General features: G+C 40.1%; 1 long non-coding RNA gene across 1 annotated transcript; it reads right to left on the bottom strand.

Annotated features, from left to right (window-relative positions):
• Positions 1-1,053: 1,053 nt before the first annotated feature.
• Positions 1,054-17,883, bottom strand: LOC149525557 (uncharacterized). Its single transcript, XR_016348653.1, has 3 exons — positions 17,347-17,883; positions 5,716-5,797; positions 1,054-1,806 (listed from the first exon to the last, which is right to left on the bottom strand). It is a non-coding gene; the product is annotated as an uncharacterized LOC149525557 (long non-coding RNA).
• Between the last annotated feature and the right edge of the window lie 2,010 nt (positions 17,884-19,893).

Below are 19,893 nucleotides of genomic sequence, written 5' to 3'. Positions count from 1 at the left end.
CTCACAAGCTGATACTTTCTTTTCAAAGATATCAGCACAATGCTTAATCAGAATACTGTATGTTCTTGTTTGATTGATTGACATTGATTTCCTTTATGAACATACTATTAAGGAAATGATTTTGTGGAAGAACTGGATGGTGTATGCCATGATATTTAATGATGTTACTTACTTTCAAGAAGTGAATTTATCACCGCTGAGTCCACATCAGCAGACTGACGGGTGGATTTATAGGTGATTGAGCTTCAGCTCAGTTTACTTTGTTTTATCATGCACCTCAACATAGGAAAATATAATATGCAAACAATAGAGTGAGAAGAAAAATAAATGAAACTGAAGATGACAATTTCCTAATTTAATTATCTCAAATGTTTTATAGTTTAGATATCTGCATTATTAACCAAACTATTTCACTTTATACTGTAGTCACTAATCTTGGAAAAAATGAGATAACAACATATACATTAAATTTGTACATTTTCTTGTGAAATAGCTAAGAAAAGCACAAAATAACTTCCAACTCTAGCTTTTTCATACTAAGCAGTGGCAGTATGCCTCTCACCAATATATAATAGATCCGATTCTAATCTCTCTAATGGTATGTCTACACAGAAGTGTTATTTCGACATAACAGTGCATGTCTACACTACAAGCCTTTATTTCGAAATAATGTCAAGCTGGAGGACTTCTCACTCTAAGGGTACGTCTACACTAGCTCGTTAGTTCGAGCTAGGTAGGCAAATGAGGGCAACTGGTTTCATTTGCATGTTCCTGGGCGCCGCCATTTTTAAATCCCCCTTAGTCCGAACTCCTCGTGGAATGAGGAGTAACGGAAGTTCGAATTAGGATCTCTAATTCGAACTACCTACTCCGTACCGCGTGTAGCCGCGGACACGGAGTTCGGAATAAGGGGGATTTAAAAATGGCGGCACCCAGGAACATTCAGATGAAGCCCAGGATATTTAAATCCCGGGCTTCATTTGCAGCTCCGGTTGCCCTCATTTGCCTACCTAGCTCGAACTAATGAGCTAGTGCAGACATACCCTAACTCTCATTTCATGAGGAGTAAGGGAATTCAAAGGAAGAGTGTTCTTCCGTCGGCTGCCTGCTGTGTAGACAGTGCCAAAAACCGAATTAAGGGTATGTCTACACTACCCTCCTAGTTCGAACTAGGAGGGTAATGTAGGCATACCGCACTTGCAAATGAAGCCCGGGATTTGAATTTCCCAGGCTTCATTTGCATAAGCGGGGAGCCGCCATTTTTAAAACCCCGCTGGTTCGAACCCCGTAATTCACCAAGCCAGTAACCAAACAGCTTCTGTAATACTGCACTGGTTACCAAGAAGACAAAGTGCAATTCCTTTTAAGAAACCCTTTGGCTCACCAAAGGCAGCAAAGTCTGTGTAGTGAGGGTTAGTAAAAACATCATTCATCATTATGCCTCAGGTAGCCCCCACTGAAATGTCTGTTAGGGCAGTCTGCAAAAAGGAGAGCAGATTCTCCTGAAACTGAAGGTTAACACTGAAATTAGACTCACCAATCAGTCACAAACTGTGCTTCTGATCCTCCACACTAGGAATCAAGAATCTGAAAAAAGAAATCACAAAACCCCTCTCCCCCTTTATTGCATTCCAGGTCTTTGACTCCCAATTAGCAGAGAGGTCCATTAAGGAGAGGAGTTAATTAAAAACTCTGCTCATTATATAGAATGTTCTTCTGAACCCCATATTACCAATTCAACATTAGTTTGGAACTTACCCAAAATGCCATGCTGCCAGCCAATCTTTTAGTATCTAAAACTAAAGGCTTATAAAAGAAAAGAACAAGAAGAGATTTGTTAAATGGTAAATCAACCAGATATATACATAAAACTTCAGAGTCCATATATCAGGTTCTTAGCAGCACTGGTGAGTTTGCTGGCTTATACCCTCTCTGGAACACATCCAAAGCTTGGATGGATCTGTCAGTCTTTTGTTCAATACTTCAGTTTGTAGAGAAGTTTCTCCAAAGTAAGAAGCAGGATTGAAGACAAAATGGAGAAGATACAGCTGCCTTTTTATATACTTTGCCATGTGGCTTCTATTTTCTTTCTCCCAAACACATTCTATAGCACATGGAAGTCCTTTGTCCACCAGATTTCCCTACATGTCTTGCTCACTATTAGGTGAAGCCTTGGCTTTTCTCAATAGATTCATTGTATAGCTGATCACCCTTGATGGGCCATTGAATCAGCTAGAAAGTGTTGATGCTCATCCGTTTGGGGCTATATCTAGATTGCAAGCTTCTTTCGGAAGAGATCTTCCCGAAAAACTTTCGAAAGAGAGCATCTTCACAGCAAAAGTGCAACCAAAACGTGATCTGCTTTTTCAAAAGATAACACCCACATTGATTGGACACTATCTCTCATTTCAGTTGTGTGATTACTGTGGATAAAGTGGCCACCAGGGCACCTGTGCTTTTTTCTGGAGGCCTCTTCTTTCGAAAAAACACTCTCTTTCACATCCACACACGCCTTTTTCCGAAAAAGCTTTTTTGGGAAAAGGCTTCTTCCTCATAGAAAAAGGTTTATCGCTATCAGAAAAACCCGTCAATTCCTTTGACTTTCTGTCAAAAGAACACAATAGGAGTGTGGACATAAGGCTCCCATTGGCCAGGAACAGTGAACCATGGTCACTGAGTGCTGTGGAGGGAAGGGGAGAGGAGGAGGGAGGTGCGTGCAGATGGTCAATGTCAGCAAAATGTCTCATGGCCCAAAATCAGATTACCCTGAGGGGCTGGATGTGGCCGATGGCCTAAAGGTTGCCCATCACTGCTCTAAGGTTTGAGATAGGAAGGTTACAGTGTTACATTGTTTTGGGTTTGAGTGCAGTTATGTAACAAAAACCATAACTTTTGTCGGTTACACTTTCATGATACTGAGATTGCACTATAGTATTTATAGGAGGTGCATTGAAAAATATGATTTCACTGCAATGAATTATGATTAATTTTTGAATCTCAATTAATTGTTAGAGTTAATCATGTCAGTTAATCAATAGACCTAATAAAAATGTCAAGACCAGGTCTTAGAAATAGACCCATTCAGTGATGACTGACTATTTACAACAGGGGTCTCAAACTCATAGCCCGTCTGTGGCCCAAGAAGTTCTACAATCCAGCCCGCACATGGCTGCTGACAGGTGAATCCCTACAGCTCTGGGGGGAACCCCGCTCTGCCTCTCGCCCCTCATTGCATTCCTTTCCTCAGGCCTCCTAAAAGAACTTAAAACAATCATAGTGTATTGACATGACACAAAAGCATCACCTTTAGACATAAGCTAAATCACGATGAAAGAATGCTGATTTTTAGCAACATCAAGTTCAAAGGTTTTTGGGTCTTGTGTAAAAATCTAAAAATAAATACATAAGAGCAACGTCTATTGCTATTCTGAAACTTTGGATTTTAAACTGAAAGGGCAAGTCAACCTTACTCTATAAACAACTTTATCCTTATGTAATTAGAAACAGCCTCCAGATCAAGGTTTTTAAATTTAGTGTTTAGTTAGCTGCTGGGCTGTTCCAAGGTTCAATGCTACTATTAACAGAACATAGTCCCTTGTCTGATTTGTACCTAGAAACACCATGCTAATTGGGCATTGGGGAAGACCTTTAAGCAGAGTGCAATGCTTATAAAGTTTTCTCATATAGCCATAATCCAAACTATTAGCAAACTGAGTAATACAGATACTATACTTTAAAAGAAAATAAATACACAAACCTTTTATACTATACATTTTGTTATACTGCCCTTAAAAGTAACTCTGATCCTTTTCTCTCCTAGGGTGTGTCTAGACTACATGGCTCCATCGATGGAGCCATGTAAATTAGTTTATTTGGCATAGTCAAAGAAGCAGGGATTTAAATAATCCCCGCTTCATTAAAATAAACATGGCTGCCACGCTGTGTGGACGACCAACTGATCCGGCACAGCATAGCAGTGAAACAAGGTTTACCGGAGCGGTCGACAAAGGCTTCCTTTGTCGACCACACCATGGCTAGACTGCCCTGCTGTGTTGGATCAGCTGACTGTTGGCACAGTGCGGCGGCCATGTTTATTTTAATGAAGCGGGGATTATTTAAATCCCTGCTTCTTTGACTATGCCAAATAAACTAATTTACATGGCTCCATCAACAGAGCCATGTAGTCTAGACATAGCCCTACAGTCTTTGTCTGTAGTCACTGGTAATATGGAGTGCTATTGAATGTGTTTGCTAAGTCCTTGTCCTGAGTTCTGGGTAGTTGTTTTCAGAACTATTGTTGGTTTAAGATTTCTGTTGTCTATGAAGAATGAGTTTGGATTTCAAAGAATACAGATGCAAAAAAGAGGGGGGCTAAAACTGAAAAACAGTTCTCTGTGTATATTTTTAAAATGACTTTACAATCAGCAAGACATTTTCCATTTAAAAATAGATGTTATAAACATTGTTCATTATAGCTCTTCAGTGTGACTGGACCTGTCCTATGGAATCTGCTTCTCCAAACCTAGGTTTCAACCCATTACCAGTCACAGAGATTTCATTGTATGAAGCAGCTACGATGATCCAGTTTTGCAATGTGCTGAGCTGCTTCTGTAAACTGACACAACATATGAGGTGTCCATTGCTCAATGTGTTCCTGCTCTTATGGCTCTTGCCATTGCTTTATAAGGTTTGAACAATTCTTGGCAAGAATCTGGGACTATTTCCCAGGGCCCATCCCCAGCCTATAAGACTTCACATAACTTTGGGATATTTGTAATCCTCTTGGAGGGGGTTGATATATTTTTTCTAAATATTTTCTCTCTTTATTAAATAAAGTACCTCCATTCTGATATGGGGAGGCCAGATCTAGAGCTGCCAGGTTAGTTCAAATCAACCTTGGCTTCTCTACTGCTGCCAACAAAAGAAAATTAGTTAGTGGAGCTGTGAAAATAGCTTTGTTTATCATGGTAGTCTTCAATGGATACAAAGATAGTTCTCATGTGTAACTGAGGGCAAAATGTAGCCTTTCGTTTGGAATTTTGTTTTACAAATCTGTAGTTAAAGCCCCTTTTCAACCATTGATAAACTATTGTATATACGTATACACCCTCTATTGAAGACAATGGAGTTCTACAGGTTTACATCAGCTGAGGAGCTGTTACTACTAATAATATGGGCAACAGAAATCCTTGTGTGAATAGCAGGTGACTGCATTTTGGTTTATAAATCAGTCTCTTAGTTGCGGTGAACATGTTCTTTATAGAACTGGCCTACATTAATAAATCTCAACCTCTGTAGTCTCCAGCCCCAGAGAATGATGGGATAATGAAAAACTAATCTAAACCAATCAATTGTAAACTGGGGGGGGGGGCGGGAGGAATGTAAGTATGGGTTGGGTTTAAAAATAGTTGAGTACTAGTTTATGAGAACACAAACAGATCATGCTCTCTGCTGTGTTTTCATTTTGCTAAGGAAAGCAAACTTTGTAACTACTTTAGAAATGGAAAACATGGTATAGATGTTGAAACAACAATATGCAGCTGTTGCCTCTGCCCGACACCTGCCTCTTACTCATGGAGAGTTACATCTTAGAAGGGCTGGCTGACAGCTGATAGAACAGGTCAAGCAGGAAGGGGGACAAGGAAAACTCCTTATGGAAAAGTCTTGAAGGGGATAAAAACTATATAAGAGGCAAACAGAAAAAGATCATCATACCTTATACATTAACTCCTTTTCTTACATTGCATGCCAGCTGTGCTTCAATCCATGTATCTCAATAACTCAATAGTACACAGAGCTGGAAAGAGTAAAACTTATATTATTATAGTTTATTAGAAAATATTGCACCATAGCAAGTGTGTTTTAATTGCTTTCATCACCATATGAAAAGTCTTGCACAAACAGGTTCATGCAGTGCATAATAAAGCAAGCAATTGGTCCCAAAAGTAGCTTCCATCCCACAGTGTACAAACTAGACTGGCCTAATCATCAAATATTATGATGCCCTGGGAACGGTTTTTGGAAGACACAACATAGTTTTTTGCCCAAATAGCTGAAGCTGCTGGCTGTGGCAGTGCTCTAGATCAAGTCCCACAGGAAAATCATTCTGCTTCCTGACAGTCATGCCTCTCTGTAGCTATAAAAGGGCCAAAACAAGCAAAAGGAAGTGGGAAAATGTCATGATTATGCAATCTACTATTTTATTATTTGTTCTGTTTTTCTGTTGCAAAACATAGCAAAATTATACACTCCATGTAAGTGACGAGACAATAGCTAACTTTTTGCTCCTAATAGTACTAATTTGACTGTGTCTCACTAATGTGGGATTTAGCATTCCATAGTCAATCATTGATCAATCAGGTCTACAACCTTGCTCCATTAGGGACCTCTGGCTAGTACTTCAAAAGAAAGAGAAAAACAGTATCCTTGATTATTTGTGCAATGATGAAAAAGGGGAAACATTCTCTCCCTGATCTCTGCCCTAATGAGCTTATGAGCATGAAGCATGAGAGTGGATTACCCAATCTCAGCGGCTTCAGCTAACAACATTTGTTATTGTTCAGAAAATTAGCCTCCTTTTCTATCCTAAATGTCTGACTTCCTGCAGCAGAGAATTCCACTGACTGACTACATCCTGTGTGAGGTTATATTGTTTCTTTTGCATGTACCTAGCCTTTTCACTCTTACACAGATCTTGCCACAGTTATCCATGTCTTCTTCTTCTCCGAATCTGATCGCTGTGCTCTACATCGGGCCCGTTCAGAAACTTAAGCTAATGTAGAGTGGTAAGCAGAGTGGTATATTGGGAGCAAGTTAGGCCAGTACACTGAGATCTGCACTGGTTTCCAGTAAGCTTTTGGATGGAATTCAAGGTGTTGGTTTTAACCTAGACAGCGGTTAATTGATGTATGGCTATCTGGGAGATTCTCTCTCTCTCGATATACTTCTGCTGTTCAGATTAGCAGAGGCACTTGGACTCAAGCTCTTGTAATATAAACAAGAGAAAGCTGCGGGTAGGGTGCTCACTGTGAGGGGATTTCAGTGCTGGATCTTGCTCCCCCCAGAGCTCAGATTTATTAGTTGTCCAGTCATGCTGTGATGTCTCTATTTCCTCCCTTGTAGTTAAGGATTCTGAGAAGGGTGTGGGTCAGTGTGGATCTATTTATGGACAGTTCTTTGTCTCAGTTAATAGTGCCATTTTAAAAATATGGTGTGGACATTCAGAGCACTGGATTGGGATCTACAGGTGTATTTTAAAAATCCAAATGAATAAAGGAGCACCATACAATGGTGAATTGATCTGTTTTTACTGCAATCTGTCAGGGTATCTCTATGCTGCAGTTGTGAGCAAGTCTCCTAGGCTGGGTAGACAGACTCAAGCTAGAAAGCAAAACACAACAGTGTGACTTTGCTCTATGAGGCTCAAGCAGGCCACTGGGATTGGGTGGATTTCAGGCTCATGTGGCTGCCCTGAGCCCTTGCCAGTGCCACAGTGTCCATGCAGCAATTCTTGGCAGAAGCCCCGCTAGCACAAATCTATCTATGCAGATGGATAGTCCCAAAACTAGCAGCATGAACTCCTGATTTTCATTCAAGGTAGTTAAGACCAAAGCAGACTGTGAAGAACTTCAAAAAGATCTCACAAAACAAAGTGATTGGGCAACAAAATGGAAATTAAATTTAATGTAGGTAAATGTAAAGTAATGCACATTGGAAAAAATAACCCCAACTATATATATACTATGATGGAGGCTAACTTAGCTACAACTAATCAGGAAAGAGATCTTGGAGTCATCGTGGATAGTTCTCTGAAGACGTCCACACAGTGTGCAGCGGCAGTCAAAAAAGCAAACAGGATGTTAGGAATCATTAAAAAGGGGATAGAGAATAAGACAGAGAATATCTTATTGACCTTATATAAATCCATGGTACGCACACATCTTGAATACTGCAGACAGATGTGGTCTCCTCATCTCAAAAAAGATATACTAGCATTAGAAAAGGGTCAGAGAAGGGCAACTAAAATGATTTGGGGTGGGGAACAGGTCCCATATGAGGAGAGATTACAGAGACTAGGACTTTTCAGCTTGGAAAAGAGGAGACTAAGGGGATTATGATAGAGGTCTATAAAATCATGAGTGGTGTGGAGAAAGTGAATAAGGAAAAGTTACTTACTTGTTCCTATAATATAAGAACTAGGGGCCACCAAATGAAATTAATGGGCAGCAGGTTTAAAACTAATAAAAGGCAGTTCGTCACACAGCACACAGTCAACATCTCTTAATGTGGCGCCCTGAACGTCATAAATCATTTGAATGTTTAGTAGATCAGATGTGACTCCACATAGAGCCCTTACATTATGTATTATAGCAGGAGTTATTGTATAGGTGATCTTCACTCTGGCATTTCTTAACTTTTGACTGTATAACCGTAATTTTCTTTCAATTAAGTTTTTTAGTATGGAATAAAATACCTGCTATAATCACCACACAAAAATCGATATGAGGACATGGAAAAAATAAAGCTGAAAATAAACAAACTTTTTAATTTATAAAAGTGATGGGACTGTATGCACCACACATAATAATTACAGGATGGTTACAGAAAAGGTCACTAATTACTCTACAAGAGGGGAAGTATATAATTAGTAAATACCATATATTTGCATTTTGTGGTTCACTCTGACTTTTAAAAAAGCTTCCCATGCACGTAATGCTTAATTATATATTTATTCCTAGAAATTAGTCTTTAATTGTATACTTCAATCATTTAGCACCATCAGATTCATGTTAAGTTCATACAACAGCTTAATTATAGTGATTTTCCTTATTTATGTGGGAGTAGTTATATTGTAATCAAAATTGGCACTATTTAATGTAAATGAAAGAGTTTTTTTACTTATAAAACAAGCAGTGAGGGCCAAATACTGCAGCCCCACTAATCATGGAAATAAAAAGAAATGAGAAAGAAACATGTATCAATCCAGAACATGTTTCCCTAGAGCCAAACTGAAGTCCTGAGTTTTATTTTAAATCCAGAACCAGTCATTCATGACTGGGTTCTAAATTTGGTAAAATGACTTTTATTCCCATCCTTTGTTTTCACTAGTCCATTAGCTCCCTCATGACAATAAGCCTTTACTAGGACCAAACACCGATCCAAAGTCACAGCCCTAGCTTGAATAATCTTTACTCCAGTTTAAAGGCTGCTTATTGGGACAATACTGACATTAGCTAATTTAGCATTCTGGAACAAAAAGAGATGTTTACACTGCACAGTTATTTTGGAATAAGCTATTCCAGAATAGTTATTCCAAAATAGATTATTTCGAAATAGCACATCTACACTGCAGGGAAATCTCAAAATTAATCTGAGGCAGGCTTCCTTCATGTAGACATGCTATCCTGATTTAGAGCCCCAGGAGGAATAACTTAGAATGGACCTAGTGAGGGGCTATTTCAAAATAGCAGAAGTGGAATATCTACGCATGCTTTATTTCAAAATAGCTATTTCGGAATGGGCGTAATTCTTTGTAGAATGAAGTTTACAGAAGTCAGAATAAGATGTACGTTATTTCAAAATTATTTCAAAATAACAGAATTGCTGTGTAGACACTTGCATAGTTATTTTGGAATAACAGCCGTTATTCTGAAATAACTTTGCTATGTAGACACACCTCTATGGTGGTGGAGCTGGGTGCAGGAGAGGTGTGTCAGTATTGAGGCTGCAGCGATTCCAGACAGTGTTGCACCCTTGCAGCAGCTTGAGGAGTGAAGAGCTATGCCTCAAACAAGAATTATCAGAGGATCTTTTCCAGCCCTGCAGCAGCCCAAGGTCAGGAAGGTGGTGTAGCCCCACCTGCAAAGGGCACAGCGCAGACTCAGCTCATGGGTAGGTTGGGAAAGGCAGAGTAGCGTCATCCATTTAAAATTTTGATAAGGAAGCACATTATTTTCCTATTGTCGCTTCAGCTGAGGCACTGGTAATCATTTGCCCCTCCACAAAATAAAAAGCCATTTAAAAGTCTCTACATGCATGCACCTATGTGCGCATGCAAAGACTAAGCTCTTCGTAACAGATATCAGACATTACAGTCTTGCAATCACAGCCCTTTATTGTAAAAGCACTTATTAGCACCAGCATAATAATTTAACATTCCTTTTAAATGAGGAAACTTTCATAATTAGGCACTTTATTCAGAATAGCAGGTTTAGAAACACATTTATAAAGAGTTTGTTCATCTGAATCCCCTTCCTGTCAAACTCCCTGCAACGCTTTGAAACTGTAATCAGTGCTTCTATGTTTTCACAGGATGAATGCAGGAATTCAATTGCATGGATTCTATTGATTTTAATGAGAATCAGGCATCCAAAACCTTCCACATGGCTTTAGAGATTTTGTGATTATTATGTAAAACTACTGTACCTGTTCAAATCGAGAAATTAGGAGTTAGGGACATGGAAATCCTCCAACTTCATTATGGAATTTACTTGTAACCAATTATGTTGATTTTACAGTTGCATGTGTAGCCAATTAGTATTATTGCTTAATTTTTTAGTCCAAATGTTTTATGCAGAAGTGTATATTTTTCATAAAATAACGGCTAGGGGGGAAATTATTTTAAAAACAAAACAAAAAACAAGAAAATCAAGCAATGAAAGCTTCAGATGGTGTAAATCAATATAGCTGTTGAAACAAATTAACTACATCAGTTTATACCAGTTGAGAATCTGGGGCTGTTTTCGCCAGTGTCACTTTAATAAGGCGCTACTTGGACTGTCTCTCAATTAACTCTGCATCACCAGAGATGAGCAGCAATCCAATTGCTCTTGTTCTTGGACTATATTTTGCTTGGGAGGAGGATGTAATTTATTTCAGAAAGTGTTTGTGAGATCAGCTTGTTTTCTAATTGTCTTTCTATCTAGCATAGCTTTCTTCAGGCTATGTGCATGCCTTTGTTGGCCAGAGAAGTCAAAAGCAATAAAGGGAAATAACTTATTTAGTTGTTCCCTCAAAAATATCTCCTGATTCCCTTTTCAGTAACTAAATTTACACTGGTGTAATTCCATCAACTTCAGCTGAGTTACTCCCAATTTCCACCAATGTGAGAGGTGAATCAAACCTTAAGGATATTAAATGTTGTTAAAGATGAGCCTGATCTTTTCAGTTTTGGTGCAGGGCCATTTTTTCCTGTATTTGATTAAGTTTGGATTTGATACAGGGATAAGCAAGCTACAAAGTTTGGATCTGCCTCTGAACTCACCCAAAATGTGGCAACATTCAGATTTGCAGATCCTTTTCTAGTTCCACTTCCCTCCATTCTTATTTTCAGATTATTAACCCTTTTCTTTTCTAAAACTATGTATCATTCACACCTTCTAGCTGGCTGGTTTCTCTTATTTATTTATTAAGATTTACAAAATATTTAAATAGGTCTCCCATCTATTTGACAAAAACTGGAAAATACATTGTACTGCTCATAGAGACTAGAGATAGGATAGCACCAGGAAGTAACTGAAAAATTCAAACCCCTCTCCTCTTCAGGCTTTCATTGGTTTTATTAGTGTTGATGTGGGCCCTGCAACTTGCAGAAATTGGGTTTTAAAAGTCTACTAAATTATTGTTTCCTACAATTCCCCCAATCCCAAACCTTAGTAATAACAAACCTCATTCCACTCTTCCTTCTATTCTGTGGCTAATCAACAAAAAAGGGAATGTAGCATGTATGCATTGTGACAGACCCAGACCAGCTGTCTGCCGCTCACTGGTGGAAGGAATACATGCTGTAGCTTGGATGAATAGCTTTCTCTTTCTCCAGTGAAAAAAGGCCAAGCCTAAGTCCAGAATAACCAGGCAGGCACCTGTGGTCAATTAGCGCTTGCAAGAAGCTACAGGCTGTTTAGACACCGGCAGCCAATTAAGGTCTGTAGTGCTGCTTTAAAAGAGCTTCCCCGGCAAGGAAGGGGGCAAGAATAGAGCAAAGGATAGTAAGTGCTGTGTAGGTGTGGGTAGAGCTGCCAGATGGTTTCCCCCAAAATACTGAACACACGTGCTAAAAATTTGTCAAGCAAAAAAAAAAAAATCCCACGGAATGGGAACTTTATTATAAACAATCAACAGTCTACATCATATATTTTGACTACATGAACCTCCCAGCACTGATCGCAGCCCCGTCTCCCCAGCCACTCCTCCTACCCCCGCCAGGCTTCCACACGCAACCAGCTGAGCTGAGGGTTCCCAGCGCTGATTGCGGCCCCGCCTCCCCAGCCACTCCCCCCACCCCCGCCAGGCTTCCGTCAGGCGCCCAGACAGAAAAGCAGAAAATACTGGACATTGCACTTGTCTGGTATTTTCTGAATTTTTTTAGTGGACAGAGGGTGCAAAAAATAGACTGTCCGGCTGAATACTGGACACCTGGCAATGCTAGGTGTGGGTGTGGTGCGGGGAGCAGGTACCAAAGGAAAGGTACTCGGAAGAATTGTTTGGGAAAGTGGCCCAGGGAAAAGCTGCCAGATTGAGAGTGGCAGTAACCAGTGTTCCCTTTTAGAGGTGGGGTGGCACAGCTTTACAGGCGACTAATCAGCCCTCTAAAACAGTTTGGCTAAATATGTCAGCTGGCCCTGGTGAGGGTGTCTGGGACTTGGGGGCCCTTCAGTCTATGCCATGGAAGAAGTGGTATGCCCATGAGTTCTGATTTGTAAAAAAGTTGTAATTTTTGAAGCCTTCAGTAATAAAGACCTAAGTACCTTAATGGGACCTTCATGGAACATATAGAGTCATTTCCCCACAAACAATCAAATGCATCCCCCTTATAATGTCTGTTGAACTAGGCCAATATCAACCTTCACTGAAAAGGGACACTAAATAAAAGCCAGAGCTTATCTGAATATCATGTCCTTAAATTTACCATTTGATATTAATGTACACACATAGAAATGGAGCCATTAAAACCATTAAAAAAGCAAGAGATTCAGAATAAAAGATGCTCTGTGGTGATTCAGCTGACTTTAACAGAAGGTTCCAAGGCTCATCTGGGAAGTTTGCAGCTCTTGAATCATGCAGGTTACTTTGCTCCCAGACATACATTTAAGAGGGACAGTGACACAAACGAACACACACACACACACACACACACACACACACACCGGTGAATCCAACAATCCCAAGAGGATGCCTTTCTAAAAATGAATACATAAATATAAAGATGCTGATTTGTTAGGTCATTAGCTACAAAAGCATGCTGTGCTTTCACACATTCGAGAGGTATCTCGAAATCTGCTAATGGAAGACTTGAAGCTCTATCAGCACTCAAAGCAACTGAGGGGAGGGGCAGTCAGAGAGAGGAAAGGGAAGATGCACACAAGCTGTTTCCAGTTCCCTACTTCTGGGACTGATCTATGCTGTCTCCATCCCTGGCATAGTTTGGAACAGCATCAGGGTTGCTTTAACTACATTAGCTAGCTATATTCCCCAAGGCTGGAATATAGTCAAGTTGTAGTTTTTTATTTAAAATTACTTTTGTGAGGTGGTATTACACCATCATGGGTTTGCCTCTGGCAGTTACAGTTTCAAGCTCAATAGAGAGAAAGTCACCTCCACTACTTGCTTTAGACTGAAAGTCACTAGGAACACATAAAGACCCAAGGATAGTGACAAAAAAGCCTCTTTCGAAAGAGAGCGTCTAGACTGCACACGGAACTTTCGAAAAAGCAAGCCGCTTTTTTGAAAGAAAGCAGCAAGTGAGTCTGGATGCTCTCTTTCTAAAAAGCCTATTTGCTTTCAAGAACGCCTTTTTTCGAAAGAGCACTTTCGAAAAAAGGCGTTCTTCCTCGTGGAATTAGGTTTACCGCCGTCGAAAGAAAAGCCGCATTCTTTCGATTTAATTTCGAAAGAATGCGGCTGCAGTCTAGACGCAGGTGAAGTTTTTTCGAAAAAAGGCTACTTTTTTCGAAAAAACCCATGAGTCTGGACACAGCCTTGTTGGTCTGTGTCCCCTGATTTTTTTTTTTCTATTTTCTCTTGGTTGTGTAAGTTCCCTTTATTCTTATTAGCATTGAACCACAACCTGTATCCTGTTGCTAAGACACCTGTAGGAGACAGATGAAACTTTACAGTACTTTTATTATCTATTATTAATATTATGGGTAATTCTGCACAATATCACTGCTTGGTACCTTTTTCCCTATAATGTTATTGGTTTATTTTCTGGTCTCTTACTTATGTCATCATTTCTTATCTGCAAGGCCTAAAATAGCCAAGCTAAACTCTTGCAAGGTTCAGCCTATGGGTTCTTGCATTTCAGCTTCTCTTACTTATCTCCACTATATGGCTCCACTAAATAATGATCAATTTTATAGTTTTATAATCCTACAAATTAACTCTAACATGCAATGAATATATAGTATAACGTTGATAAATCAGAACATCACACCATAAATGAACAATAAACTAAAATAATTGGCTACAGTGCACTGCCAGAGCACAGACGCAATCCAACCACCAAAAGGTCTGTGAAGAGGGTGATATGTAGGGTTATGCCCGCTTTTTAGCACTTTTTATCTGCCACGTCAGCACAAAGGAATCAAAGTGGAGCTGAAGTTTTGGCTTATAGATTTTCCAGAAATTATGTGGACAACAGGACTCTGAATAGCTTTGCATGATTAGAGAGCTTTCTTATTTGGTTTACAAATTTGGCACAGGCTGCCATCATGCATTAGCCATGTGTCAGTATCAAACAGTGAGCTTGGGTAAACATGAAAATACCACAGATAAGCTTATTCCAACTTTGGGAGACTAGAGTGGGCCAAAACTGAATGGGATGTAACAAGGATTGAATGCAGGGATGACATGTGATAAGGTGTTTGTTCTAGGAAGGTCCGTTGACTCAAAAGGCTTAGATTATTTACATTTCCTTTCTAGCCAATACTGACAGGTCTTTATCTCTAATTTACACAGGGTTTGAGGTGGTTATTTTTAATGCATTGTGGAATAGCTGATTCATACTCTTACAAGATGTGGATGGCTTGGATACCCTGAGTGCTAGCCAACTCTCTCCTACTGTTCCAATGTTTTCTATGATGCTGCCTGTATTTCCAGCTAAAGCAACCCGTAGTCTGAACCAGCATTGTCACCATGGGACATATGACAATGAAAAGGAAATTAAATTGGAAGGGAGCTGGCTCGGTCTGACAATACAATGAGCTCATTAATACCAAAGATGCTAAACCAATGTCTAAATCAGCTGTTTAACCTACCTCTCAGTATGGGCTACATTTTTTAGGCCAAATTCTTTCCCAATTTTATATCAGTGTAAAGCCAGGCTAATTCCAATAAAGATAATGGAATTACTCTGGATTTATACCAGTACAAATCAGAGCTGAATTTGGCCATTTCTTCTCTGCATGGTTTCAAAGCTAAGGGTATGTCTAGACTACATGCCTCTGCTGACAGAGGCATGTAAATTAGACATACCGACATAGTCAATGAAGCGGGGATTTAAATATCCTCTACTTCATTAGAATAAAAATGGCCACCATGTTGTGCCGGCTCAGCTGATTGTCAGCACAAACTGGCAGTCAAGTCTGGGATTGGTCGGCAAGGAAAGCCTTTGTGCTGACAAGCAGCTGAGACGGCACAACGTGGTGGCCATTTTTATTCTAATGAAGCGGGGGATATTTAAATCCATGCTTTATTGACTATGTCGGTATGTCTAATTTACATGCCTCTGTCAGCAGAGGAATATAGTCTAGACATACACTAAGAGTATTTCCTCACAAAGGAGGAGTGGCTACAGGTGGCTTAAGAAGATTTATTTTGTTTTGAGGACTAACATGATTTTACCAGAAAAGGTAATTTTAGAGAAATATCCAGAACATATCCATTTCCCACCCAGGAGATATAAAATCCCACATCCTTCATCTAGCTTTCATTCTGCATACTGGACATAGATTGTATTTTAGCACTTTATAAAGTGTAACTTGCCTGGTGAGCTCATAACTCCAGTAGCCAGGGCCTTTTTTGTGTTTGCACGACACCTGGCACTATGGGATCCCAGTCCTGAGCATGACAATGAGGTCTTAGCAGTCATGATGGGATCCTATTTTGTACCATAGTGTGAGTGTTTCCATGGAGGTTTAAGCTGTGGCAGAGAATGGGGTCTGAAGGGGACTCCAAAATCTTCAAGATCCTTGACCTGTTCAATCTAGATCCAATGCTGGCTGTGAGTATACCTCCTGAGACAAGTACAGGAAGTAGAGAGAACCCTAAGCTCAGTCCAAATAGGGAGTCAGATCTCAGTTGGAACTATCCCATGTGTAGAGTTGTTTGGATCCAAAGTTTTGATTTAGCTCATACTGGCCTATTGCATCAGGTAGGCAGAGCCACAGGTACAGGACATTGCATCATTCAATTCTGAGGGGGGATTGAGTGCACCATGTGCTCCTCCCCATGTGCACATCTGACTCCAATGGCCAGGCTTATTAGATCCTATAAAATATTTCCATCGCTGGCTCAGTCTGGGGAGAAGGGTGCTACAGCTACAGCAGCAGTCATGTACAGCAGCATGATTAAAATAACAGCTTCATGCATTTGAATAAGTCTGTAACTCCTGGAGGGATGACTCATTAAATTTTTCCTTACAAATCTCTATCTGTTGCTGCTGTCTATGCACTTTTGTGACTTTTTAATGCTCAGCATTAGGGACAACATGGAGAGTTAATGCATGGCCCACTGGAGCACTGTCAATTTACACCCTAGCTTGTTTTGCAGTAAATGTTCATTTAGACAAGCTCTTAGATACATTCTTAGCTACATGTCGCAGAGTCTCATGGCCTCTACTACATTATTGTGAAGCAGACAAGAAGGGTGAGGATGTTCTCCTCCTTTCTATTTATTCTCAACCACCATGACAGCTGCCCTCCTCTAGGCCAATGCAGTCAGAAATCCCTAGATGAAGAACATGAGAGCTGGGGACAAGAGGTTCCATCTTCAGAATGAATTTCCAGAGATGATCAGGTAAACCTAGAGTCAGGGCTGGCCCAAGGGGTTATGGTGACTTAGGCAAACTCTGACTTTGGTGCCCCCCATATCCCACACACATTCAGTATAGAAAAAATGAGATGTCTAGAATGAAATTTTACCTTTATTTACTTGGCATTTGAAATGAACCATGTAAAAATAAATAATGTTATTGATTTTTTTCTACTTTTCATTAATACTAACATTATTATCCTTGTTGCACTTCCTCAGACCTGCTGAGGAACAAACCCAGACAAAGGGTGGGCTGGAGCAGTATTGCTTTTGGGGTTGTTTATTGGTACAGATTCTTAAGGGTAAGGTGATACTCACACACATCTCATTCATGCTGGCAGTTTGGAGGCAGGCTGCAAGTGCGGTGTAGATTACTTCCAATTTCACAGCTGGCTATAGTGCTGTCCAGTCTCAGCTTCCCAGAGACTTGGCAATGAGGTTCCCTGGGAGATCCCTTCAGATCTGCAGGAGGCTTTACTTTCTCTGGGCCGGTCCCAGGTTTCTGCTGTGCTGTTACATTGTGTCCAAGAGAGAGAGAGATTTTCCTGACCACTCGTTAGTTGATTTAAATACTTTGCAGGATCCTTGTTTGCCTTAAAAGGTTAGAGATCCTAAACTGCCTTTGATTGGGCATTCCTCATTCACACTTCACACTCATTCTTTAGGCTATATGCATATTCATAAGCATATATTAAGCAATATGGTGTCTAAGCAAAGTCTGGCCTTATGGCCTTGACGTAACAACAAAAAAACTAACATAAATCATGGGTAACCATAACAAAAAGACATACCAAAAAGCTAACATAAATCATGTTGCTTGATACCTAACATAAATTGTAGCTAAGAGAGCCAGGGTCAAGGGAAGGGGGAAAGCAGACGGATATGTTCAGTCAGCTAGATGGCAATGGAGGGGAGGGTCGTGTCCAGCTGGCTACAAGACTGTGTAGTGTAAACAGACTAGTGCTAACAATTTAAAGTTTTAACTTTTTTGAATTGTACACAGTGTTTCTGGTCAGCACCATAAACAGTTGTATTTCAAGTTTCAACAGTCTTCCTTCCAAATTAACTGAATTTTTGGGGAGCTATGAAAATCTTTATTCCTTGTAACAATCGATTTGTATAAACACTTAGAACTTTGCTTTTTGTGCTTTTGCTTTTGCAAATTGGGCAACTATTTACATTAAACTGAAAGATAAATGACTCAAAAAATGATTAGTAGGAGTGATTAAATGTGGAGTAAATAATGCATGGAAACAGAAAAAAATATGAATTTGCAATGTCATGGGAAAATAGAACATGAAGCTCTCTGCCTATTGAAACCTTCGTGAGTTACTGTGCATGTAACACCATCATAACATAAATACGGTAAATTTTAATTTATTTTATCATTTCAGTATTCAATAAAAATTAAATAGCCAGAATTTCTATTATTATTGAACATTACTGTAATTAGGACAGAAAGTAATGTATATGTTAAGTGGTATTTGTTAATATTAACAGTCAGGTGTTTGAAATCCAGAGCTTTAGTATACATAATCTTAATCTTACAAGTACTTTTACTATCTTGTTAAAAACCTCTTACAAAATTTTTAAAGTTTAACACGATACACCTTTTTCATGGGCACCACGTCATCCGGATCATTGCTCATAACATAGCAGAACAGCTGTAGCATGTTATGACCGGCCTGGCAAGCAATACTGACTCAACTGTATGACTGGCCGCACTGGGATACTGAGAGGCTGTGTCCAGACTCCATGCCTCCGTCGACGGAGGCATGTAGATTAGCCAGATCGGAAGAGGGAAATGAAGCCGCGATTAAAATAATCGCGGCTTCATTTAAATTTAAATGGCTGCCCCGATCTGCCGATCAGCTGTTTGTCGGCAGATCGGGAGAGTCTGGACGCGATGCCCCGACAAAGAAGCCTTTCTTCATCGACACAGGTAAACCTGGTTTCACGAGGCTTACCTGTGTCGATGAAGAAAGGCTTCTTTGTCGGGGCATCGCGTCCAGACTCTCCCGATCTGCCGACAAACAGCTGATCGGCAGATCGGGGCAGCCATTTAAATTTAAATGAAGCCGCGATTATTTTAATCGCGGCTTCATTTCCCTCTTCCGATCTGGCTAATCTACATGCCTCCGTCGACGGAGGCATGGAGTCTGGACACAGCCAGAGTGACTGGACTGTCAAACCCTGCCCCCAGGCTGCAAACTCTTTTGAAGCTGGTACATATTTTAATTGTATTTACATATACAGCCATGCTCCGCAATGTGAAATAAATAGTATAACTCAACATCTGACATGGAAGTGATGCACTGTTTGACAAGTACAATATTTGATACTTTTGTTTAGAAGACATAACATACGAGCAGGGCTTGACAAACAGCGGTGAAACCTACTCGCCAGCCCCACATTGCACATGTGCATGCTGCCGGTGAACGGGGCGACTGGCTGAAATCTACTAGCCATGGGTGATTAGATTCAGTGGTTTTTTTGAGCCCGGCATATGAGTATATTTTTAAATAGAGAAAAAAAAAACACTTCCATCTAATTTGGCGCCCCTTAAAGCCTGGTGTCTGAAACAACCACCTAGTTTGCCTGTGTGGTCAGGCCAGCCCTGCCTAGAATACAAACACCATACGGTGCGTCTGCACTGCAGGGTTTAACTCTAAATAAGCTATGCAAACTGAGCTATGTCAAATGTTTAACTTATTTTTAAATAGCTTATTTTGAATTAAGAAGCATCTACACAGGACTTATTTTGAAATAGAGCAGTCTTCCTCTGACTTCCCTTATTCCTCATACAATGAGGGTTACAGGAGTCGGAGTAAGAAGTCCTCCAGCTTGACAGTATTTTGATATTAT

This window comes from Pelodiscus sinensis, chromosome 1 (genome assembly GCF_052426305.1).
Source record: "Pelodiscus sinensis isolate ZL-2025 chromosome 1, ASM5242630v1, whole genome shotgun sequence".
NCBI lineage: Eukaryota > Metazoa > Chordata > Testudines > Trionychidae > Pelodiscus > Pelodiscus sinensis.
Note: the sequence above shows the minus strand (reverse complement) of the source record. Positions and strands in the feature narration are given on the sequence as shown.